A 25,317-nucleotide genomic window follows, 5' to 3' on the forward strand; every position below is an offset into this window, starting at 1 on the left:
ACATTTATTAGAAATAGTGGAAATTTGGGGGATACCTTCACAAATTAAGACTGATAATGAACCTACATATATATGTAGTAAGATGAAGCAATTCTTTGCCTATTATGCTATAAATAGATTTATACTATAATAGGCAAATGTTTCATCTAGTAGGATGAAGCAATTCTTGAACTCCATATCTCTGGTATGGAGTACATACCTCTGTTTTCCAAATTCTGCAAAATAAAACACATCCATTTGCCATGTTTCACTTTTTTTCGTATCCCTAGGCTTACTTCCAGCAGGTAATGGAGTGTGGTTATACAGAGGACATGTGGGACATTTTATTTTTTATTTCTTTGGCTTGTTGCTCAAGTTATAGAAAAATAAAATAACTTTTACCATTAACATCGTATCTTTCATGAAATTTTGAGGCTTCTAACACATTGATTTCCTCATTTGCTTGTGACAATGGACCTGGAAAGACTGTATGGGATCGAATCGGGGTGATATATATATATAATGGAGGGTTTCTACTTTTTTATGCCTTTTGCAATTGCATAAATAATAAAGATAATTCTAAATCATCAGGAATAAAGTCAGCAGTTTCTATATGCCAAATAACTCCTTCTACATATTGAGAGTCAGCAATTATATTAAGATTCAGGGAAATCTACTAATACCATAAAGATTACATACAATTCTGATTTTGGAATTGATTTTTGAATTGAGGTATATGGGCTTTTTATCACCTGCCTTTTTTTTTTTTTTTCCCTGTGGTGCAAGGCTTTTATCTCTCACTCCCAAGTGGCTGAGTTTGAGGTCATAACTACAGAACACCCAGGGCTACACAGAGAAAACCAGTCTTGAAAAACCAAACAATCAAAAAGCCGCAGTTTTCCATCTGTAAAATGGGGACCCTTGTAGGATTCTTAGCAGGAATGCAACCCTGGAGGTTTGCAAAGCCGTTACAAAGGCTTTGGGATTTATTTTCTCTTGTCAGGGAAACCAGAGTTCAAGTCTTCGCCTATTGCTCAGCAGGCCCCACCCACTGTCTTTGGCTGAACTAGTTGAATCCTGTGAGGTTTTCATAACCAGCCTTAGGGCTGTGCTCACAAATCCCACATCCAACCGTGTGGTGGTCGGTAGGGCTTAGCAGAGCATCCGGGTATTTCCTGCCCCTACCCTGAACCCCACAAACCCCAGAGCAAAAGGAACACTGGCAGTAGCTAAGCACATGCTTCCCTCCCTGATTCTGCCGAGACTGTTATTAGGATTTCACTGCTTCTAAAGAACAAGTTAATTTTCCCTTTTTGCATCAAATATGGAAAGGAATTACCCACTCCCTCAGCTTCACACCTTCACACGTAAATGTCTCCTTTCCCTCTCTACCACCAACTCCGTAGCCGTCCTCAGCTTGATTACGTCCATCCCTCTCCATCTATCACCTGCACCATCTCCATCACTCCACCAATTCCATCATCTCTGCCACTTCTATTACTGCCACTGACCTCTCCGTTTTCAGCTCCCACATCATCTTCATGGCCTCCATCACCTTGACAACCTCCACTATCTGCATCAACCCCATCACCCATACTGTCTCCATCACCTAGATAAAACCTACCAATTCTATCATATATACCCTCTCCGTCATCCCAGCCAACTTTACCACCCACAATTTTGTCATCCCACCATCTCTAACTATTTCCGCCATCTCTGTCCCTGTCTGCCACGTGGTCAGTCCCTACCACTGGTATCAACACTTGACCAAATAGCTCCATCTCCATCTGGAAAAATGCAATCATCTCTACCCTGTATACATCTCCATCATTACCACTCTCCATCACCTTGACCATTTCACGCCCTCAATTCTGCCACCTCCACCACCTTTTTCACCTGCTCCGCCTCTACTGCTTCTTCCACCACGGGCTCCTTCGTCTCTTTTTTTATATGTCGCCTACCCCTCCTCACCTATTCTGCCACCCACACTGAGGACAAGTCACCCATCCTCACCACGACTTCCATAACTGCTCCTACCACCTCCTCTACCCACGGCACTGCCACCACCACCACCATCAGCGTCTCCTTCCGTCTGACTTCTACGCCCTCATTCACTCCTGGTATCATTTCCACCACCTGCATCTCCTCCATCATTGCCTCCATCACCAGCTGACCACTAGGCATGGCTCCATCAAGAGTACCAAGAACTCTTAGTAACAAAATCCAGCCAGAGAGAAGAATAAGACAGGAGAAGGCATGCAAATGGTGAATTTGTGGAGGCCAGAAGACAAACTTTTGGAATCTGCCCTATCCTCCTGCCTCTAGGTGGATTCCAGGGATTGAACTCTGATTACCAGGCTCACACAGAAAGCACCTTCCTCGGCTGGCTGACCCCAGCCCTAAAAAACATTTCCATTCCAGACTAGCAAGTATTTCTCCACAAAGAGCTCAAGATTAAGGAGTCTGGTGTGGTGGCTCCGAGATGGAAAGGTCATTGGAAAGATTCAAATACAGTTCTTAACTGTGCAGTAGGGAAACCCTAGGCCCACTCTAGGACAAGCCTACACCCTCACTGGTGGGCCTCCAACAAATCAGGCCTGTTCATGCCTCCAAGCCTACTCAGGTTATCTCCTTCACCTCTTGGTTGGTTGAACCCTCTCCCTAGCAGCCTCTTTTGAGCTCCAGTCTCAAGCAGCAGGACTGTGTGTGTCAGGTAGACAGGGCTCCCTGAGGGCAGAGGCATCTGTGTGGTCATCAACAGGGAGTACTGCGGAAATACTGGGCCCAGAACGGTCAAGCCTCCTCAGCGACCAGATGTCCCTTTCCAGCCACCTCCAAGAGGTGATGGCTGCTTAGACAGCCATCCCTACTCTGCCCCGGGGGTTCTGCCTTCAGCTTTCCCAGAAGTGTTGGCAGTTGCTCTGGTTCTGTGAGTCTGATGAGGACATGGAAATGGGCATCTCACGCACATTCCCTGAGTTGTGGTGGTGGAGAGCCTCAGCTGGTCTTCCTCATAGCCAGGGCGCTTTGCTATGGTGACTGTATAGTTTAATTTCTCTTCTGTCCCCAGTGACCTGGTCATCTGAGCTCCATGAGGACAAGAACTTGTAGCCATCCAGATATCCCGTGTGGTCAGCATAGAGCCTAGCCCAAACTCAATGAACATGCAAATCTGAAAAGAAAGGGATAGATGGTCTCTGTCACTAAGCCTGGTACAGCTCCTTAGGTCTCCTTGGCACTGGGACCCTCGATCTCTGACAGCACAAAAAAAAAAAAAAAAAGTTTTCCTTTGGGGATTGGGAGGAAACCTCCAGGAGGGGCAGAGGTATGGCCCTGGAGCCCTGAGCTGGAGGGGACCCACCTGGCTTATTTTATCTGACTTATAAGCTCTTGTTCCATTTTGTTTGCATCAGTGTAGAACACTGGTGTCTCCCACATTTCTATCCCTCAGAGTCCTGGAGCACGCCCCTCTCTGTGCCACAGGCTGTGACTAGCTGGTAAAGGCCATGCAGGCTCATCATAAGCCTCCCCACCATCATTAGCAGGCATGTGTTGCACAAAGGTTGATGGGGCCTGTGTAGCCCCAGGCAGTTCCTCTAGTGGTACACGTGGCTCCAGAGTCCTTTTGGCCTGTAGGGCTTCCTGTTCCTCCCCTCTGTCACAGGCAGGTGCTCTGAACCCCCTGCCCAGAGAGCAGTGAGGGGGGCAAGATCAGGGAAAGCCCCGTGTTTAGTTCCAGATCTGAGCACTTTCTCCCCTTGTCAGCGGCACTATTTGCTTTCCACGCGCTTCCATCTCTACCTATAAACACTGTTGTACAGCCAACTCTGCAATCCTCCCGAAACAGCACAACTGAGTGGCATTTCTAGTTTTACTATCTTAACCGCTTTTCTCTCAACTCCCTTCATATCCACTCCTAACTTTTCTACACGTTGTGTAATTGTTCAGTCTTTCTTCCAATCTTTTTTTTTTTTTTTAAGCAGAATATAGGAAGACAAAGCAAAAACAGAAAATCCCCTCTAGGAGCAATGTGGAAGAGAAGCTGTCAGCAGCAGCTGAAGTAAACCTTTTGCTCATATCCTAAGACAGTATATTCATTCCTTCGTACCATGCTGTTTCCTCTATGGCATTAGAAACCCAGTCTCCTCCAAGCCTCTGTGGTGAAACGTTTTTCTCCATCTGCTACACTGTCCATCTCTGTCACTTCAAACTACTACAAGCCACATGCTGAATGCCACACTTTCTTGCTCCGGGTCCCATATTTCTATCCCTCAGAGTCCTAGACCACAACCCTCTCCATGCTGCAGGCTGTTACCAGCTGGTAAAGGCCACCCCCAGAATGAGACAATTATCTAGTGTGGACAAACTATAGCCCAACTAAAATCCCACACTTGGGATTAAAACAAAAACATATTTACATAACTGATCTTACAGTGAAACTAAAACCTTCATTAAAGGAGGAGGGAGGAGAAGAAAAGGAGGGAGGAGGAGCAGGAGTCAGTGCTGGCCGCAGCAGCAGCAAGCTGGAGATGATCCAGGCTGGAGATGGTCGGTTCGTATCAACAGGCCTCTTTGCAAAATCCTGGAAGACAGGCAGGGCAGCTGGTATACTCTAATACCTGAACAACTGCAGCTGCTTCTCTGCCCTCTCTAGGGTCATGTTTGTCCTGGGGAGAGGCACACTCTTCTACCCTCCCCACTTCTCTGCAAACACGTTTTGAATGGAATCTCCTCCTTCTGGGATCTAAGCCTCTGTCCTCCATCATGGTACTTTTGGCTTGACAGAGCTCTGTTGGTGACTCCCGTTCTTTCCCAGGCTGGCCTTCTAGATCACTCTTGCCACAATATTCTCAAGGCATTCCTGTGCCACCCAAACTCTTAAATACTTCAGAGGACCCTGAGGACATTCGTTTGAAACGATCCTAATCCCGGGTTCCTCCTGTCCCTTGCTTCCATACAGAGACATTCTAGTCCTTTTCCATGCAAGTCTCACAAACTCTTACACTGTCAAGTTCCTTCTCACCCTGGACCAGTGTCCTGGTTTTCCAGCCTTCATTGGTCCAGCTGGTTTCTGTAGATTTCTCATCCTCCTCCTCATAGAGCTTGGTGAGGCCAAGATGGGTTTTCCTCTTTTGAGGCAGGAGAAAGTAAAGAAAAAGCCAGCTTAGACCAGTTAGAGCAGTTCCCCTAATTATTTGTTTTCTGGTTATACTCATTCCCAAAATGTGGGTGCCAGAAGGTGTTACCTGAAAATAGCTTCATAGACAAGCAAGTTTGTGAAATGGTTGAATCATTTCCATCCTACAGAAATTCTCCACTGCGTAAAACGATAACGCATTTATTTCGTTACCAGCTATTGCATAACAAACCACCCCTGAAGCCAGCAGCTTAGAACACAGGTAAAAAGCTGTCTCCTTCTTTCCACAGGTCAGGATTCAGGAGAGACCCAGGTAAGGTGCCTGCTTTGGTCTCAGACCCTGCAGTCCCCTGAAGACTTGGCAAGGCACTGGAGAATCAGCACCCAAGTTACCAGTGTGGTGCCTGGGTTTCCTATGGTTGCCACTGGGTGTCCTCAGAGTAAGTGATCCAGGAAGAGGGGAGCCACAATATCTCATACCCGAGTCTCAAAAACCAGACAGCATCAATTCTGCACAGTGATGTAAGTCACGTATGAGATACCTAGCTGGGAGGTGTGTGAACTGAGTCTGGGCAACTCTGGAGGTCGCCTCAGAGGGGAGCTAGTGCAATTCGCTATCAATGTGCTGGTTTGAAGGCACAATCGATGAATAAAACATTCCAGGATGCTGGAATTTCATGGTGTATGCTTTGGAGGAAAACTACCAGGATGGTCGGGTGGGGAGTGAAGGTCTCAGAGGCTCGTGAGCGGAGACAACAGGTGTGCCTAACTAGAAGAGCCTAGAACTGGAGACAGACTTGCAGTGACTGCCAGAGTGGGTGAAGAAGCTAGACCTTGTGTCCTGTGGTGCCTGAGACTCAAACCCTTCATTCTAGGAGGGCAGGCACAGACCTGTGGGACTGTAACTGATCGCTTGAACCCTGTTTACTTCCTCAGTGCTTCATCAGAGATAGGCAGGGAAAGGCCAAGTTTACAGGCAGAAAGGAAGAGCTCATGTCCCAGGCTCCCTAAAACTTGGAGACGAGAAAATCTAGATGCCTGGGCCGGGCCAAGCCCTCAAGAACTCTGTCCAGCGGCATCGCGTGTCCAGATTTCCACCTTTGTGAGTAGCAATAAAACTAAGATCACTTGATGGCTCAGCTCACGAAGGCCTTGCTTTTTTCCCTGATTTTTTGCACAAGGGCTCCTGTTTGAAAGGGCCTGGCCTGGAGCTGGAGCCAGGTTGCTTGAAGGAAATGGGTTTTCATCAAATGTTTACAGGGACTGTATCCGCAGATGCAGAAGAGGAAAAGAGAACGAAAGCACGGGAAGGCTAGAGGGAATGGAGAGGTGATGGTGGGAAAGGCAAGAAGCGAGACAAGAAGGAAGGGTTAATTAAAGGCGAGCAGCTCACCTGAAAACTCAAGGATTTATCCCCTGTCACCAAAATGTCCCCACCCAATCTAACCGACCCCAACATTTTGCCGCCTTTGGCCACAAGGTGGCACTCTTTAGACTTTCTTCCCCTCCAAAACAAACAACCAAAACAAAAAAACCAAGGAGGGAGGGAGCAAAAACAGCACACTGCCCCGACCAAGAACAGTTTGAAAACCCACCCCATCGTGCTTAAAATCTAGGACAAAGAGCCGTCTGGACGGAACCGCTTTGACTGCCAATCTTCAAGCACAGCCTGGGAACAGCCTGGCGGCCCGAGCCCAGGAGCTCCACAGAGCACAGCGCCCTGGGGTCCATGAAACTGGACACCGAGGCTCAGAACCAGCAGAAACCAGAGCGAAATCCTTGAACTTTGGACAGTTGCTTCCATGTGTTTTCAGGGAGCCTGGGGACCCGAAAGGAGCCCAGGCGGCCTATGGCGCGTCTCTGATGTCCCAGGGACACAAGAGAGGCCAGCGGTCCAGCAGCAACATGGATTTCGTGGGGTGCCCGGGCGCGGGCCTGCGGGGACTCTGCATGGAGGTGCTCCTACTGGTGCGGGCTGGATATGGGGCCTCCTGGAGGACTGCAGACCAGCTTGCTCCGGGGGGGGGGGGGCGGGAGGGGGGTTTCGATCTTTATTTCATCCTGGACAAGTAAGTGCCTAGAGGATGGTGCTTTGGGGCGGTCCGTCCCCTAGGGCAAGACACAGCTGGGCTCAGGTCCCCAGCTGAGGGGCATCTAGGCTACTTAGTCTGTTTTTCTTGATGTCCCTGGTCCCAAGCTTGCAAGTCCCACCCGGAAAGGATGCAGTTGGCTCTAGCTGTCTGATTACTTCCCACCTTGAGGAGAAGGGATTACAAGAGATAGAACTTTCAGACACTTCCAAAGTTAGAGGCAAGGGCACTCTTAAAAGCCAGCCATCTCCTTTTACAAATGTCCGGCCACAAATGCAATGTTTGTTCTCCTGGCATGATGCCTGATGACCCTGGGCACTCATTGGAAGTCCAAGCCTTGGAGTCTCTACCTCAGAGGCTCCAGCTGGTCCTTTGTAGGGACTTTGTCTCCCAGGCCCGCCCCTGCAGGGTGCTGAGCACCTGTCCTGCTCCCTACCCTATAGACAGATGCCAAAATCACTGCCACTCTTCCGCCTAAGAGTTATCAACCAAAAATGATTTCAGACACTGGCAAATGCCCCCAGAATCATTGCCTTCAGAACTGAGCTGTAGGTGAGTTTGGGCTTTTGGCTTTTGACTGATGGGCTGCCAGGGAAGCCAGCGAGATTGGCCTCCTGACTAAAATGGATTCAAGGCCAGTTCCATACTTTCCAGATCCCCACAGGGTTGCCAAGTCACAGTCACTCAAGTATGCTTCAGGCACTCTGCTGAGAAGCAGCTACAACAATAAAAAGTCCCTCAAGATCCAGGCTCCTTAGCTCCGTGCCAGTGCCAGGAGAGGCGCTGGCGGTTACAGTGGTGGGAGATGAATCTCACAGGCTGGAAAGTATTTGGGAGTTGGAACAAGAGGCCTGAAAAATAAGTTGGCTGCTGGACACCAAATGTGCTTCGCCCTTGCTGCTGGGGTTGGTTTTCCGCAGGAAAACTGTGCTGAGCTCCAGGTTCTTCTGGATAAAGTGAGCTCTCTCTCTTGCAGATTTACAAGAAGGTGGATACTGGAATTCAGGCCTGGGCTAAGAAATGGGAACTCGTTTGTTACTTTAGCAGGTGGGAGCTGGCGCTCCTGGTTCAGGGAGACTCTGGGACTGTGTCTGGAACCAAAGGGGCTCCCCACTGTGCCCTTAGGAGCTTTGGGGCCTGAGCTGCCCCTCAGTTAGCAGGATGCTTGCCTAGAGTGCCTAAGCCCGGGGTTGTTCCCCTGCACCATAACCCACTGCGGAGGTGGTTCATGCCTGGAAACCCTGCAGTTGGGAGGTGGAGGGAAAAGAGCAGGAGTTCAAGGGAATCCTGGGCTCCTGGGCTCCTGGGCTCCCAGGCTACATAGTGGGTTTGAAGCTAATCTGGATTACCAATTAAGACTGCCTCAAAAGACAAGCAAACAAATAATAACAACTAAAGCCACAGCCCAACCAGTTCCAAGGGCCCCTGGGAAACTTGAACAAGCAAAGTCACCATGTCCCCAGAGGACGGCCCCGCTGCTATGAACGTAACCAGGTGTCCCACATCCACACCAAATCTATAATTTGAACTTCTGGTCCAATTTATAAGTGAAATTTCTTGAGGTGATGGAAGCGTTCAAAAGATTCATCTCAGGATTATTTTTGAGAGGAGAAAGACTAGATCAAAAGGTATAATTTTTGTTTCTTTTGGAAAAGAATAGGGAAGACATAATTTCTCTGCAAATACTGAAATGTTCTAGAAGGCAAACTATTGAAAACAGTTTGACAAGTTCAAAGTGTATGTGGACAAAGTAGAAAAAAATATAAGCACCTGTGAGCACTTAAATGAGTGGGTAATCGGGTCATTATTATTTTTTTAATGTTCTTTGGCAAATAATGAGGGATGTCTGTGTAGCCTCAGGGTTGTGTCTTACAGAGAATGACAGGAATACACAAGCCAGGAAGAAAACTAGAGGGAGCTTTGCCTAGCTGAGCACTGTGCTCTTCAGCGGGTGAACACTAGCATAAGGGAAATGCAGTAAGCTGCAAAGGTTCTGCAACCTAATTTACTCTCCAAAGACTGATCTTGGTATGGAAAAGCTAGTCAGAAAATAGCCTAACATCTTAACTTCCAAAGAAAAATATATGTGAAAGTTAATGCATGAACAACAGCATCTGAATCCCTAATAATGAAGGAAATGAAAAGGCTCAAACGGGATAGTGTGCATTAGGCTGGCAGAGTGTTTTAGGGCATCACAGTGTCCAGCACTGGACACCTGTGTCCTGTCTTGCTAGGGACAGTGTGGACTGGTGGACTTGAACTGCATGGTAGAATTCTTTAGAAAGACGGAAGAGCTGAGTTCCTGCTGCCCAGAACAGTAGCTACTTGCCATATGTGTTCCCCATGCAAATGAGGGCATGAACTTTTAATTTTGTTTAAATTAAATAGTCTCATATGGCCACCATCTGAACAGAGAGGACTAGTGAAGATGCATCTGCAGAAAGTGTCATGTGCTTTTGGCACAGCTAAAGGTCTTCTTTTCCAACCAACGAGTCTTTATCTTGAAAAAAATAAAATAAAATAAAAAAAAAGGAGCCCCTTCCTGCCTGTGGTAGTGCTGCTTGTAGCAAAACGCTGAGAATTACCTCAATGTCCAACAATGGGACCTAAGTAAGCCATGAAGCATGCAGAGCACTGGACGCCCATTGCACAGTGTGCATGTTTGCAAGAGATTTCAGGAGAAATATCTAATACTTATACTCTTATGATTCCAAACATTGTGTGTGCATTCCACCTTTGTAAGAAGCAAGGCCAGGCTTGATACCAATGGGAGACCAAGGCCAACCTGAGCGAAGTAACTAGATCCAGGCTCAGAACAGAGCAAAACAAAACTAATAGCCCTGTGTGTGTGTGTGTGTGTGTGTGTGTATTTGTGTGTGTTTACACCTACTATTAAGATGGCATTCTTCTCCAGAAGCTGAGTTTTAGCTTGCGATTTTCCAAATTTCTCTACAATAAACATACCAGTTTTATATTCAACCAAATGTGACTTTGAGGCTTTCCACTCTGTGTCTGCCCCTGTCGTGTTCCGAGAGGACTCCACGCTCGCTGGGCCTCCTCCAAGCACGGGCCCCATTCCAGCTCCCCCCCCATCTCCCCTTTCTGGCTAGGTGAGGGCACAAGCAAGGAAGCAAGCGAGAGTGGTGAGGGGGAATGAAAGCAGAATTACCTGTAGCTCTTGTTCTGCCATCTCTGTGCTCTCACACACCGTCACCTGCACAGACTTGAAAGTCCAGTTTCACCAGAGGCTTGGGTCCAGGAAAAGGGGAACAAGTTCATTAGATCAAACGTGTCACCAGAGTCAGGCAATAATAAAAGACTAGTGGCCTTAAGTGTCCATACCCAGTGACCTCCCTTCAGTACCCGCAGACCCTTATGAGTGAGGATGAAGCCTGGGAGTCGGTCCTACCTGGAGAACCCGCTGACTGCACCATCGAGCTATGATGCGCATCAGTGGGGATGAGGACAGTGCTGCTGCCTTAGGCCTTCTCTTTGACTACTGCAAGTTCCTCGAGACAGGAGAATTCTGCCTGTGAGCAAAGCAAGGGACAGCCAAGAAGACCCGGATAAAAGAAACTGTCTGGGCACCAGTGAAGTCCAGAGAAGCTTGAGCGGAGGAGAGAACCGGGTGCAGGTGGAGAGTTCCAAGCGAGAGCAGTACAGCCTGTCCATCACAGAGAGTCCGACCGTCATCCCCATGTCAGGCATCACTGTGGTGAAAGCTGAGGATTCCACACCGGAGTTCATGGCACCATGTGCACTACCCCCCGCAGATGGCGAGGAGCTGCGGGTCGTCATATTTGAACAGACTCGGTATGACCTGCCCTCAATAGCCAGCCACAGCTCCTATGTCAGGAACAACCAGCGCAGTAGGCCTGCAGCACTTACAGGGAGAGCTTCAGGGATGGGGCCTCAGAGAAGACTCCGAGGATTTCTGCCTCTGCTGAAGACTATCTGAACGACCAGGCAGGGAGTGGAACATTTCAGTACATCCGGACACCACCAAATCTCTCCTTCAGAAGCAGGGGAGGGCCCATGACCTCCCTCAACAAAGGACAGTTCTATGCCGCAACACGCAGTGAGACTGGAGACAGCAAATGCTCCCGACACCCCAGCGGCAAAGTCAGGAGTGCGGCGATGGTGGTCTTCAGTGAAGGCAGAAACCGGGACCAACAGCTGCAGTACTGCAAGTACTGGCATTCCCGGCAGCACACTGCCAAACCCAGAGCGTCCTCGACCTCGCTGACTACAAGGAGAGCTGCAGCACCACTGCAGACATTGAAGAGATCACACACAAGGCTGTTTCCTTCACCCGGGATGGGAACCAAGAGGCAAAGACTTTTCATCACCGTGAACTGCTCGAGTACAGATTTCTCCTCCCAGAAGGGCGTGAAAGGACTTCCTTTGACGATTCAGATTGACACATACAGTGACAGTAACCGCAGCAAGAAAGCCGTCCACAGAGCGCACTGCCAGATCAAGGTCTTCTGAGACCAGGGAGCAGAAAGAAAAATCCAAGAGGAAAACAGAAAGCAGAAGAGGAAGAAAGGGGAGGACCAGGTCTCCCAACCCAGTGCAGCAACTCCTCTGAGGGAAGGCTGGCCGCCAACCTTTCCAGAAGAAAAGTGACCTCGCGGACTTGAACACCCTGCCTGACCTGCACTCGCAGCCCGTGCTCTTCAGTCCAGATGTTCACTCTGCGAGGACTGCACAGGTGTATTTCACCACAGATGATCGAGAGAAGCCGCGTCCTCGTTGAACGGATGTTCAGGCCCTGGAAGAGAGGTTTGGTCCCACACCGTCTAAGCAGAGCAAAGGAGAAAATGTGTGGCTAGTGCTTTTGTACATGCGGAAGGAGAGTGATGAGGTGTCACACGCCCTGAGGCTGAGTTTGCCCACAGTGAAGGGCCTGATGGAAGCGCTGTCTGAGAAGTACGGGTTGCCAGTGGAGAAAACCACAAAGCTTTATAACAAGAAGAAAAAGGGCGTCCTGGTGAACATGGATGACATCGTTGAACACTCTACAAATGGGGACACCTTCACCCGAAACATGGAGAGCATGGTGGAAGGCTTCAAGATCACACTTATGGACATCTGAGCCCTGGCCCCAAGTCCCCTTGTCAGGAGCTTCTGGTGCACTCCTTCCTGGGAGAGGTGGGCTCGCTGCCCTCCAGCCTGGAGACCCATCTCACTCCCCTCACCCATCTCCAGTGACTGTTACAAGAGTGCTGGGAAGGGGGCGGGGTCTGGGACCAACTGTCAGCTCTTCCACTTGCTTAGAGCTGAAGCCTGTGCCTCTTGGCTAATCCCTTTGAGCCTGTCAGGCCCTTATTTATTGTCCACTTTCCCCCCAAGAGCCTGGAGTCCAGGCCCTCCAGCACTCTACAAGTTACTCTGATAGCTCAACATGAGACCCCCAGAACGCCCCCTTCAAGGGAAACTCAGCTAGTCCACTCATCTCAAAGAGCCTGGGGAACTGTGATGTCTTTTTTCCTTACCTCTCCACATTTCTTGAGTGGATGGACAAGATGAGCTTCTTCTTGGCTCACTGGTCATGGGTGGGGTAAAGAGGACACCCATTTTCTGGCCCGGAACCTGCAGATGGCTCTGAGGAAGGTCATTTTGTTTAAATGCCTCCAGGGGATCTCAGCAAACAGCCACTGGGCCTTGTTCAGGAAGACATTCTGCTACCAGGTCAGTAAAAAGGAGCACAAAGTTTGCTTGACAGCCATTGTCAGGAGCCCTTGATTATGCTGGAGGACTTTAACCGAGATGCCACAAAAGGGAGATGCCACAAAAGGGCGGCAAAGTATCCATAAAAGCCAACGCCAGAATGATTTTTGAATCCTGCTTTAATGACACTAATCACATAGATATCTAAGAATAGCATAGCACATTATACATCTTATGGGGAATACAACATGGCCACAGGTACAGGCTCAGAGATGTTGCCCCCGGAATCAGTGTTTAGGTGTCTTCTAGGTCCCGGAACTTTGTGGTTCCCCCCGGGCCTAAGACCCATCTTCTGGTGACTTGATGGGCCTTGGAGATTCTCTGCTCCAGCCAGGCCTCAGATGTAAAGGAACCTGCGATTGATCAGGAGCCACCTTCCAGGGCCGGTCTGATAAGGTGGTCCCTCCCGGCCAGTTTGTTAAGCTGGTCTGGGATTTTCAAACAGCTGTTCGGGAATAGGTTGGGTATGGGCGGTCTTGGGGCTTCCTCACTGAGAGTCTAGCCTGCCGTGCCTGTGTAGGCTCAGGCTGCAGTTTTATACACTTTTTGGGGCATGGATGCCTTATCGATCTTTCACAAATACCAGCTGCTAATCAGCTGACATCACCTAATTTCATTACTTAATGCCCTAAGGTCATTGCCCAGTCACTGTTACCAAAAAATGGCTCTTAATTTTGCTCCCAACAGCTCTGCTGTCTTTAGGCTCATTACAGAGAGAGAGAAACAGAAAAAAAAAAAAAAGGTAGTGAGTTTTAGTTTTTCTCCTTAGCAGCATGGTAGCCAGTCCTTAGTCCTAGGGAAGGAATCCTGGGCTCCCTCCCCCTTTCTTTTAATCATGATCGGTGGCCTGAGCCATCAGCTCAGTGACCCAAGAGATAAAGCAAACAGGGATTCAGCATCCCTTCCAGGATCCTGGCCTGAACCCTCCACTTTGTTAAAGCAGAGAGAGATGCTGGCAGCACACTTACCATCTCTTCACTCCCACTTTACTTGCTCATGGCTTCCAGTTCTCTGTGTCCCAGGAAGTCTTCACCATGCACTGCAGGGCAGGTTGGGTAGCTGTGCTCCTGTTCCTGGCGTCATGGGGACAGATGGGACCTTTGGCGGATTGGCTGGGTGCTCTGGTCATGTCTTCCTCTTCCATCTGAAATATGGGTAGGGGACAGTACATCCTTCACGGAGCAGCAGGCAGTGCTGACCTCCAGATCTGCTGTCTTCCACCATAGCAACATGGCTAGCCAGGCTATGTCAAGCCTTTCACCATATAACTCCACAAATTGGGACTTCTGGACTGAGGCTTCCCATTCCACAACTCCCTCAATTCTCCTTGGCTATATATAGCTCCCTGTCAGTAATCATGACACCAAATAATATGCAGCTCAAGGCTTTGCACTAGCTGCAAGTTGAACCAAGCACTGTCACTCCTTGACATAAATTCTCATAGATTTGGTCTTTTAAAAGGAAAGTCTGATAACTGTGCCAGCGCCACCTTCCTAGTGAGGCATGCATGTTCACAGAAAAACAAAGAAAGATAGAAAACTCCAGGCCCTCCCCTGGAAAAGGTGTTTATAATTTAGCTATGTTTATTCAATACTCATTCCTGACTGGGTGGATTCAGTTCTTATCTGATTTGCGTAGTTATGAAACCATGAACAGTTGTTTACACTACAAAAGAATAAATTCCCTTAAAAAAATAAGCTACATGACTCAGCTTGGGTTGATTTCCATAAGAGGCCCTCCTTCACTGTGGAAAAAGGGAAGGGGAAAAGGGGGAGATGAAGTGAGAGGGAGGACCTGGGAGGGCAAGCTATGATATGGAGAAAAGCTAATTAATTAATTAATGACCAAAAACCACCCAAACTAAATGACAGCCTGGTATCTGTTACTTTTTGGATCACTCTAATGGTTTTCCATCAGCTGCTCAATTGCTCTAGTCCTAATGATCTGGCCCTTTCCTTTCTTCTCCTGGCAGCTTCTCTAGTCTCACTGCCCATTGACACCCTCGGTGAAGATAAGCCAAGGAGAATGGCAGGAGCTGAAGACTTTCTGCAATGGGTATGTTCCATGGCCCTGTACCATTACCGTGACAAAAGAAACAGTCCCAGCACAGTCTGTTAGGCTAGGTTGCTTAGCAAGCTCTGATGTCATCACCTGCCACCACCAGGTAAAAGCCAGGTGGAGCTCCAGATATGTAGGACCTGTCTGTCACTGCTCCCTCAATCTGACTTTCTCTCCTGGGGCACTGTCCCCTCCACCATTTCCCACTGTCTTTCCATCTCTTTCCCACTCTGCCCTTAAATAAACATCTTTGCATCAAACTTGTTGTGCAGTGTTTAATTCATATACTATTGCAAAGTATCTATTTTTTCATTCATTATGTGTGATGAAAAGCAAATCGTGACATTAAATAGAGTCATGAGTGTCTGATTGTTGCAAGTTTGCATAATGAAGAGGACCAAAGGCTCTCTCGGAGAGCCTCCTAGCTGCAATATCAGCTCTGTGTCTCCTGTGGTGATAAAACTTAGAAGTAGAATCCCAGAGGTTCATGGTGTTGTGATATATAAATTACATGCTACAAACAGGTGTGCTACAAGAAAGCTTATTTTGGGAAAAATGAGGCAGACGGTGTGGGCCAGCATAAGAGAGAAGAGAATACAGAGTGGGGAGGGAGACAGAAGGACAGGCAGAGAGAGGACAGAGAGGTGGCAGCTGCTGCCTTTACCTGTCAAGTTGCTCAGCAACCTAGAGGCCGGCTGCCTAGATGCTAACCCATGGACCACCTTTCCCAGAAAGAGCGCTCTGCTTTCCCTCACTACCTAGTGTCAGCACGACAGTCAGCTCTCAGAGGCTCTGCCAGACAATCGGGACAGCAAGAAATTTTAAATTTGAGGTTGTTGATGATTATTAACATTTCACGTTGATTTACCTTTTAGTTAAACAGCAGCTATTCCTAAACCAGCTGTATACCCAAATCACCACACAGAGATTAGGATTTAATTAATTAACCTAGGGCACAGTGCTGGGCAATAATTACTGCACCTTATACCTCCAAGGCCACATAGCTTCCTCCCATTCAGATGTCCCACATTATATGTTGGTATAATGTTCTTTTGAAATGTGTACACCTTACCCTTGTTCATTCAAATGCTAATTTCTCTCCCCTACTCTCTGGTTTCAATCTGGACATTGCATTGTGATACTTATTCTAAGCATCACCCGTCTCCAGTTACAGGACAGGCTGGATGAGTACATTCAGCTGGCAATTTGATGCTCCAAAATTGTCCCTGAGAATGACTGACAGGATGCTTTCAAGACTCAGAATGTTTAGCTATCTGGGAGAGAAAAGCAGGGGCCTCAGTTCAAACTGTCCAATAAGGACAGTTTTGCCTGAGAAAGGATGGTAGAAAACTATTCTCTATCTACACTAGCACCAGTAAAAGTAACTAGATTAATCTACTCATGTGGTATGATTTAGCAAGCCAGCCAAAGGCATAGCTGGCCCCAAATCCTTCAAGCTACTAAGATGGACACGAGACCCACTCACTGGCATAGTGACCAGGCTGTGTGGCCTGAACCTAGTCTCAACTAGTGTCCAGAGTGTCCACACAGAGCCCTTTTCCTGTTGGTGTGAGCTCAGAAAGAGATGGTGACCTACAGCAGATAGGAACTAAAGGCTGTACCCGGGTTCTCAGGCTGATGAGCTTTTCAAAGGCCTGGTTTGCCAGCAGCTGTCTGGGGACACACAGGATTACTTCTTCCACTCTTCAACTCTGACTCACCTCCTGCCTCAGAAGTCAGATCCATTCCATGAAGTATAAAACAGTCATCTGGAAGAAACACTTTCTCCATGAACTCTGAGATCTGCCACAGCAAAAGGACAGCTTCAGCTGTCCCTCTCATGTCCCAGGCTTGCACAGTCATGCTCTCCACCTCTGCTTCAGCTCCAAGCACTGTGATTGCTTTTATTTCCCTCCCTACCATGCTTCCATGAACATCTTTTTTTTTTTCCTTATCAAGATTTTGGCAGTATCCATGACGACATGGTGCTAAAAAGGGAGCTGAGAGTTCTATGTCTTGATCCACGGGCAGCAGAAGGGGACTGTGCATAACGCAAGGGTTAGAAGAACTCATCTGTTCTCAAACACTGCCACCACAGTGATGGACTTCCCTCAACAAGGCCACACCCACACCAACAAGACCACTCCTCCCACGGTGCCCTTCCATGTAGCCAAGCATTGAGACTGTGTGAGCCAGACCCGTTCAAACCACCAGAGGTGGCTTGCTATTGTTAAGGGAATGTGAACTGATTTAAAAATCAGTTACACACACACACACACATACACACACACACACACACACACACACGCACGCACACGCACGCACACACGCACGCACCCACGCACCCAGACACATCCACCAGGCTTCACCTGTGAGAAAGCCAAAGGCTCTTGTGATGAAGCATTTGAGGGCTGTCTTGTCTGTTTTCTGGAGTGCTCTTTGGTCTCACTGTACCTAGCTACATTCCACTCTGACAGGTGTAGGGGCACATTCTGAACTTTGTCATACCCAGAAGGAGAAAGATCCTCAGACACCATAGGCTGAGATATGCCTGTTTCTCACCTCTGTCACAGTGTCTCTTTGCTAACAGCAAGGCTCCCAATTTATAGCTAGGCACAAGGCCACCCAAAGTTGAACATTGTCCAGCCTCCTAAGATCTGGCCTGGCTACAGAGGACTGACGAAAGGGATGTGCACAGAAGTGTCAATCACTGTGGGGTGCCCTCTTAAAGGTCAGGCTCTCCTCTCTTTTTCTCTGTCTGGAAGGCCTGGCACTCAAGTGGCTACAGTAGGCCTAAATGAATGAGCAGGCACCTACCTCCAGAATGGTCGTCAGCTACTATATGAGCTCCAATTGTCCTCTGGATGTTTTGTTTTAGATTTGGCGTTTGTGCTGGAGACGGACCTAAGGCCTTGTGCATGCTGGTGTATGCACTACCACTGAGACACTGGGCCATGACCCTGCACGATTCTTGTGTCAGAAAAGAAAGTCTTATGTAGTTAGGGCAGAGTCAACTACAAGTTCAGTTATCTTGGTACCTGAATCCTGGAGCCTACCTGCTTTCTCCTGCCATCTGCAGAAGGAACAATTCAATTTTTTTCAGAGCAGATTATTCAAGTTCTTCGTCATTTATATTATATAATTCTTTCTGTATGTGTTTACGCCTGTCTGTGTGTATATATGCGCACATATGTGGACACACATGTCATGGCTCCAGTGGGAAGTCAGAGGACCACTTGGAGGGTATTAACTCTCCTTTCCCTCAGGGCACCTGGCTTGGCAACACATACTTTGCCAAGATGAGAAGTCTCACCAGCCCCATCAACGACTTTCTAGAAGAAAGTCAGCTCCAAGGTGACTTAATTTCTTTACCATCCAGTACTGACTTACAATACAATTGAAAGATCTTCATCATGCCAGTGCACATAATAAAACTTAATAATATATTATGTATAAAAAACACTTGGGTCATCATCTTACACAGTTTTGTCCCAACACTGGGAGGTGAGACAGGCAGATCCCTGTGAAATGCAGGCCAGCCTCATCTATAGAGTGAATTTTCAGGGTATCCAGGGCTAAATAGAGAAACCCTGTCTCAAAACACCAAATAAGAATAAGAATAATAAAAAGACTAAGAGCTGGGGATTTTGAGTACGTGACTTTGATCCAGTCCTCAGGTGGCAGAGGCAGGCAGATCTCTGAGTTCAAAGAAGGCCTGGACTATATAGTTAATTTGAGGAAAGCCAAGACTACTCAAAGAAATCCTGTTTTGAAAAACAAAAAAAAATAAAAATTAAACTTAAAAAATTAAAGAAATGATAGTAATAATAATGAACATGAGGAAGAAGAATAGAGGAAAAAGAAGAAGAACAATTGGAACCAGAAGAAAAATCAAAAGATAAAGAAAATGATGAAGAAGAAGAGGAAGAAGATGATTAAGAAGAGGAAGAAGATGATTTGTGTAAGGGTCTCAAAACAATCACTTAAGCTATCCTGGAGATTGGAGCAGGAAATATCCCCTGGAGGCAGCTGGGAGACCTCAATGGTAATCATTACCAGGTGGAGGGCTTAGAACATGGGGTGCTAAACACAGAATAGAGCCCTGTGATCTCTACTCTGACAGGAGGAGGGAGGCAAAGGGGCCATGTGAAAGACCAGCTTAGAGAGGCAGGAGAGTTCCACTAGCACCACTAACTACCACAGGATACAAAGCTGCTAAAACAAGCACAGATGAGGTCACATGGGTGACAACGCCAGGGTGGCAGTGGTGGTCCCCGGGGAAACGGGAGGGTTCATTCTACCTGGCTTCTCTTGCGTTTGGAATTCTATTGCTACAGTGTCCTCTCTGAACTGTTCTTGTCATTGTGGTTGTCGATCCTCTCCCATGTTGACTATATTGTCCCTTCAAATCAATCTCACACGTCACACATCAACTCTCTGACATGGATGAATGAACTCTGTCCACACAGTGACCCACAGTCGTCTCACAGATTGGAGGAACCAGGCTCTGGCTTCTCAGACTGTGTTAGCAAGGCTACGTTTTTGGGCAACTCTGTTTAGACCGTAGCACCATTGCTCAGGACATGAGTCCTTTTCTTTCAGGGATTGAAGAGGGAGCATCCTCAGAGAAGGTGGGGGAGTCTGCTACTCCTGGAACCAAAGCCATGATCACCAGCTCCTGCTCCACAACCCCACTATTGCTTTAAAGCCTTGAGCCGGATTCCCATTCACAGAGATCAGCCTGTTAAAGGGGTGAGAATGCAAGCTCCAGAGCCTGCAGAACACACCTGTCTCTCCTCTTGCCTCTGCATGTAGCCCTGGGTGTAAGACCTGGGCAGCTAGCTCAGCGGACCCACTTGTGCTTCCCCAGACAGTCCACAATCAGATGGTGCCAAGTAAAGCTGGGGAGAAAAGAAATGTGTTAGGAGGGAATTAGGGTGAGGAAGACTCAGCTCAGCACCAGCCTGTAGGCATCCAGGAGCAATTCTCCAGAGACAGAGGCCCTGGTTAAACTCAGCTTGCAAGCTGACCTGAAAGTCTTGCTGCATGGATGAGCAAAATGGGTGAGAAGGGATCTTGGCCATGCTGCTCTGCCCCTGGTCTCCAGAGCATCGCTCTCAGGCTACTATGAGCTGGATCTTTGGCTGTACCTACCAATAGGCCTCCTTCTCAGCATTTGTTTGCCTGGGAGAGTGTGGAATCTGGCTAGCGAGGTGACTTCATCCTTGGGAGGAGCTGCCCACAATGAGGATTGACCATCTGGTAAGTAGAACCAAATCCCCTAAGGTTCAGAGGAAAACCATTAGTTACAGCAGCTTTTCAGTGCTACCGTTTAAATTCAGTTTCTTGACTTTGGAGAAGATGCTCATCTCGGAGATTTTCTCCATTGAATCGAAGAAAGCACAGCCTGGGAAGCACAGCCAGGTCAACTGTTGATTCCTTCAATCTCGCATTCACCCCATATATGCTCGCTCTAGCACACCACGGTCTTGGCTCAGTTCAGAATGAATTTTAGGGAGCAAAGCTCCCCGGTCCCACTGAGATGGCTAATGTGGAACCTACAACCTTTGCACTTGGTAGGTTAAGTCAAAATGATCTCAAGTTGAAGGCTTAAGGCAGCTTCGCAGAGACCCTGTCTCAAAAAGATATAGGAAAAATCCAAAGAATAACTAATACTGGGAGGACAAGGAGAAAGTAGAATTCTTGTACTTTCTTGGGACTAAGATAACCAACCCAGCCACAACTCTAGCCCCTAAAACTCTGTGTGACATAAAAAATATATCTCCTTCTGTTATCTCACCCAAATTCACCTGGGCAGAGAGGAAGAGGAGGCCATGACATGTGAGGACATCATGGACCACTGCTTACAATCTCTTAAAGGCCTGATATTAGGTGCTGTAAGTAGCGACAAAGACAACTCAGTGAGCAGAGAGAAAAAGGCACAATGGTCGTTCATAGAGGAAAAGGAGTTGAGCTGTGGAAAGATGAGCAGATCTGACCAGATTGGAGATTCCTGCTTCTCACAGTTAGTAGTTTTATGGTTTTGGAGAAACATCTCTGATCTCTTTGAGTCTCAATTTCATATGAAAATTATATAACAGAAAATACCAACATATAAGGCTGTGGAAAGGAATGAACGACAGAAATGCTGAGTAGAAGAAAAGGATCAAAATAGACACTCTAATGATGGTCATGCCTTCTCTTATTCAAATGATAGTTTTCATTGTTAGTTTTGGTTCATGTTGGGCAGTGATTGCAGGGGAGGCTTAAGCAGCTGGAGTTTGGTTACAAAGTGTCTTACATGGGCAAACTGAGCTCAGCCATGTTTTCAGCAGCTTGGTGCCTTGAACGGTCTTTGTGGCAAGGACTTCAGATTTCATTACAGTACCCTGTGGATGTGTACCTGGCCTGGATATGTGGCCGTGCAGCCTAAGTCTCTGAGGCAGTGCTTCTATGTCAAAGAGTTGGTAGGTGGGGACGCCTTATGAGAGGCCAGAGAGAAAAGGCCAGACTTAGAAAATCAACAAAGGCTGAAAAAGAAGCTGGCAAGAGTGGCACAGAAAATCAGGCTCTAAAAGTAGCCCTAGCCTGACCTGTGGTTCAGTTTTTTAATCTCACCTACTTGCATGATGTAGAGAAAGTGTACAAGAGAGACAGAAAAGACTGAGACAGAGAAAGAGCCACAGAGACACACAATGAAAAGAAACAAGGAGAGAGACACAGCCAGCCTGAGCAACTTAGCAAGACCGTGTCTCACACTAAACAAAGTATTGCCCAAATGTGATTGATCACCTGTAATCCCAAGAAGTAGAATCTCAAGAAGTAGAAGCTGGAAGTTCAGGATATTGAGGCCAGCTTGAGCTTATGAGACTTTGTTTCCTAAAAATCACAAAAGTTAAGAAGAAAAACAGGAAATGATTTTAAATGTGGTAAAACGTTTCCTTCATTCATATGAGGCCCTAGTTTCAATTCCCAACAACACCAAAAGGAACAACATGTCACTACATCCGTATCTATCATCTTGCAAAAAAAATTAGTAAAACTAATACCAAAAGGAAAACATGATACACACACACACACACACACACACACACACACACACACATCTAAACACAGAAGGTAAAGCACAGGCATAGAAATTTCAAAACCAGGAGCTGAAGAAGTGACTCGCTGAGTAAGGGCACTTGTTGTCAAGCTTGACAACCAGTATTTGACCCCTCAGATGGACATAGTGGGAGGAGAAAATCACCTTCTGCAAGTTGACCCCTAACCAGCATCAAGCTATGGCAGAAGCATCCCCACCTGCACATATCCATACACAAATAAATGTGCCTAAAATTTTGGACATAGATTTCAAAACTAGACAACTGGAAACACTGTAGCCCTAATGGCGTAGACATTCAAGACCAAATGATGGAGAAAAGGCAAGGCTCCCTGTAGATTCACACAGAAGCTGGATGAGAAAAGGGAGACTACCAACATGATGTTTGGGAGGGGACCACAGAGTGCTCTGGATATTTTGCAATGTTGTGGGAAGAGGTAATTATCTATGTATGACAATGCACACAGCATCTTTGATGTCTTCTGAATGGACAGATACCTGCAGTGAAGAAGCATGGACACTGCTGTGACAGCACAGGGGAGACAAAGCCTTTCCCCCTTCCTTCCCTGCTGGCTGTGGCCCTTTCCCCTACCATTTAGCACTCATGCTCTTCTGCTGGGATTCCTGTAGCTGTTAACAAGTCTGTCTTCCTTTGCCCTTCATTTATTTATTTAGCTGACAATTATGGAACATTCCTACACTGTCAGCATGCACAAAGGGATGTCACTGAAAGGAACATCCAAGAAAGGAACCACCAGCTCTGGGGTTATGGTAGCATGCCTCTGATCCCCAGAAGTAGAAAAATAGAAGCAGATGGAGCAGGAGCCTGAAGCCCACGAGACCCTATCTAAAACAATAACATAAACAAAAATAAAGAAAAGCCTACCTGCACACTTATAAAAGTAACTTTATTCCCCAGATGCAACTGTTGTTTCAGAGGTTTGCTGCTTCCTGGTCTGCTAAGCTAGGCTTAGTCCTGGAAGCTCCCAGCTACTGTACAATCTAATCTAAAACTAAATATTTTCAGCCTTTGGGACTTACTGCTGAATAAGATCACCATTTCTAGGTCTTTTTGAACTGTGGCTGGCTGATTCTGTAATACCAGGATCACTGGACCCTCAGAGACCACCAGGACACGACTTGATGCAAGAGCAAGAGAGTTTTATTACAAGAGCGAGCAAACTCGGGACCCAAGTCTCACTGACACAGCAGTAAAGAAGTGGGACCCTGAGCCCTGAATGAACAGGGTTTTTAAAGGGAAATATTGTAAGCAGGTGGGTTCCATGACAGCAAGCCGGGGGCTACATGTTTCCATGAGAGAAAGCAGGGGGGTTCATGCCTTGACATTACAGAATTGGGTAAAAGCCGTTGGGAGAGGTGACATTTACAGAATCACAATTGCCAGGGAGATTATCTCTATGTTTTACTAAACATTTATTCTGTGCTATTTCCTGGAGGCTGTTGCTTGGAGAGCTACCTTTGTTTCTGCCAGGTGCCTTTGTTTTCTGTGATATTTCCTGGTACCTGACTTCAGCTCCCGGTCAAGATGGCTCCTTATTTCAAAATGGAGTCACCCAGGCTAACTTAAACTCTTCAGTTCAACTCAGCCATTCTGGTTTAAACTCCCTTCCCAGCTGACTGATTCAATCTGGCTTCTCTCAGTTTCTCACTGAGTTGCTTTTCTTAGCCTCAAACTAACTCTAGCAGTCTGTTCTAATATTCAGGCTCCTTCTCTACATCATTTTGTCTTCACCTGTGTCTAGCTTGCTCTCTCTTCAACCTCTCTCTGTAAAACTCTCCCAGTAAAAACTGCCTCTGAATTCCATAAACTGAACTGCTGATAATTCAAATCCACTGCATTGCCTCTTAACTCATTGACTCAACCTAATTTTCTGGAAAAACAACAACAACAACAAATTAAAAAAAAAAAACAAACAAAAAAACACTAGAACTCAGAGATCTGCATGCTTCAGTCTCCTGAGTGTTAGGTTTAAAGGCATGTACCACCACACCTGGACCTAAGCTTTTCTTTACCTGAAACTTGCTCTATACCAGCCTGGCCTTGAACTCAGAGACCTGCTTACCTCTGTCTCTTGGATTAAAGGCCTGTCTGTATTTCTGCCAGAGAAGGCACTTTGCTATATAAAATCCCTCAATACAAAGTGGTGGGAAAGTTGACAGGGAAATCTGTAGAAATATGACCTGACTTGGCCCTTTGTGTTCTCAGGACCTGTCACCCAAAAGTGACAGGATTAGGGGGGCTGAAAGCTTGGTCTGTCTGACAACCCAGCCTAGGTTTCCCAGAGCAGGCAGTCCTCTCCCTTGCCACGGAGCACAGACAAGAGCATGGAGGCAATCGCTTGGGCCTGGGGATATGAAGGGCTTAGGTAGCAGTCAGAGGAAACTCCCCTGGCTTAAATGCAAGCACAGTCACAAACCTGTTTGACTCTTTCTGGAGGAGTCTTCATGGGGCCTGGCTCACTGGAGTCTTCCTGATAAGAGTCTCTGTGGGGCACATGCAGGTTTAGTATCCCAGAGGGCCTGCCCTGAGAGTCTGTGCCAAAGCCCAGCAATCTGGATGTCAATGTGCCCCTCTGGTGTCTCATGTACAGTCTAGAGATATATCTGCTCTGAGCTGAAAAAATCACTTTTGAGAGCAAAAGGTCTGAAGAGTTTAAGTTAGCCTGGGTGACTCCAGTTTGAAATGAGGAGCCATCTTGACCAGGAGCTGAACTCAGGTATCACAGAATGTGCCCTTGGCAGAAAACAAACTTAACTTTCCTAGAAAATAGAGACCATCTCGCTGGCAACAATCAATAAGAATCAGTTGGGAAAATTCTCCCCAGAGTTCCAGAGGTACTTTAGAAGAATGGCAATTGTGATTCTGTAGAAGGTCACCTCACCTCTATGGCTTTTACCCTATCCTGTCATGTCAAGGCATGAACACCCCTGCTTGCTCTCATGGAAACTGCCTGCTTGTGGTTTTTCCCTTTAAAAAACCCTGCTCAAAAACAAAACAAAACAAAGCAAAACAAACAAACAAAAGACCTTGCTCCCTCAGGGCTCTGGATCCCACTTCAGTGAGACCTGGGTCCCGAGTTTTGCTTTCATAATGAAGCTCTCTTGCTCTTGCAGAGAGTCATCTCCTGGTGATCTCCGAGGGTCCTGTGATCCTGGCATAACAGGTTCTGTGCACACAGATGACTACTGGAGAAGCC

At 47.2% G+C, this 25,317-nt stretch overlaps 1 pseudogene; it reads left to right on the forward strand.

Moving 5' to 3' along the window:
* The first annotated feature begins 10,591 nt into the window (after nucleotides 1–10,591).
* LOC110543839 (grainyhead-like protein 2 homolog) lies at nucleotides 10,592–12,304 on the forward strand (annotated as a pseudogene).
* Nucleotides 12,305–25,317: the final 13,013 nt, after the last annotated feature.

This window comes from Meriones unguiculatus, chromosome 9 (genome assembly GCF_030254825.1).
Source record: "Meriones unguiculatus strain TT.TT164.6M chromosome 9, Bangor_MerUng_6.1, whole genome shotgun sequence".
NCBI classification, from domain to species: domain Eukaryota; kingdom Metazoa; phylum Chordata; class Mammalia; order Rodentia; family Muridae; genus Meriones; species Meriones unguiculatus.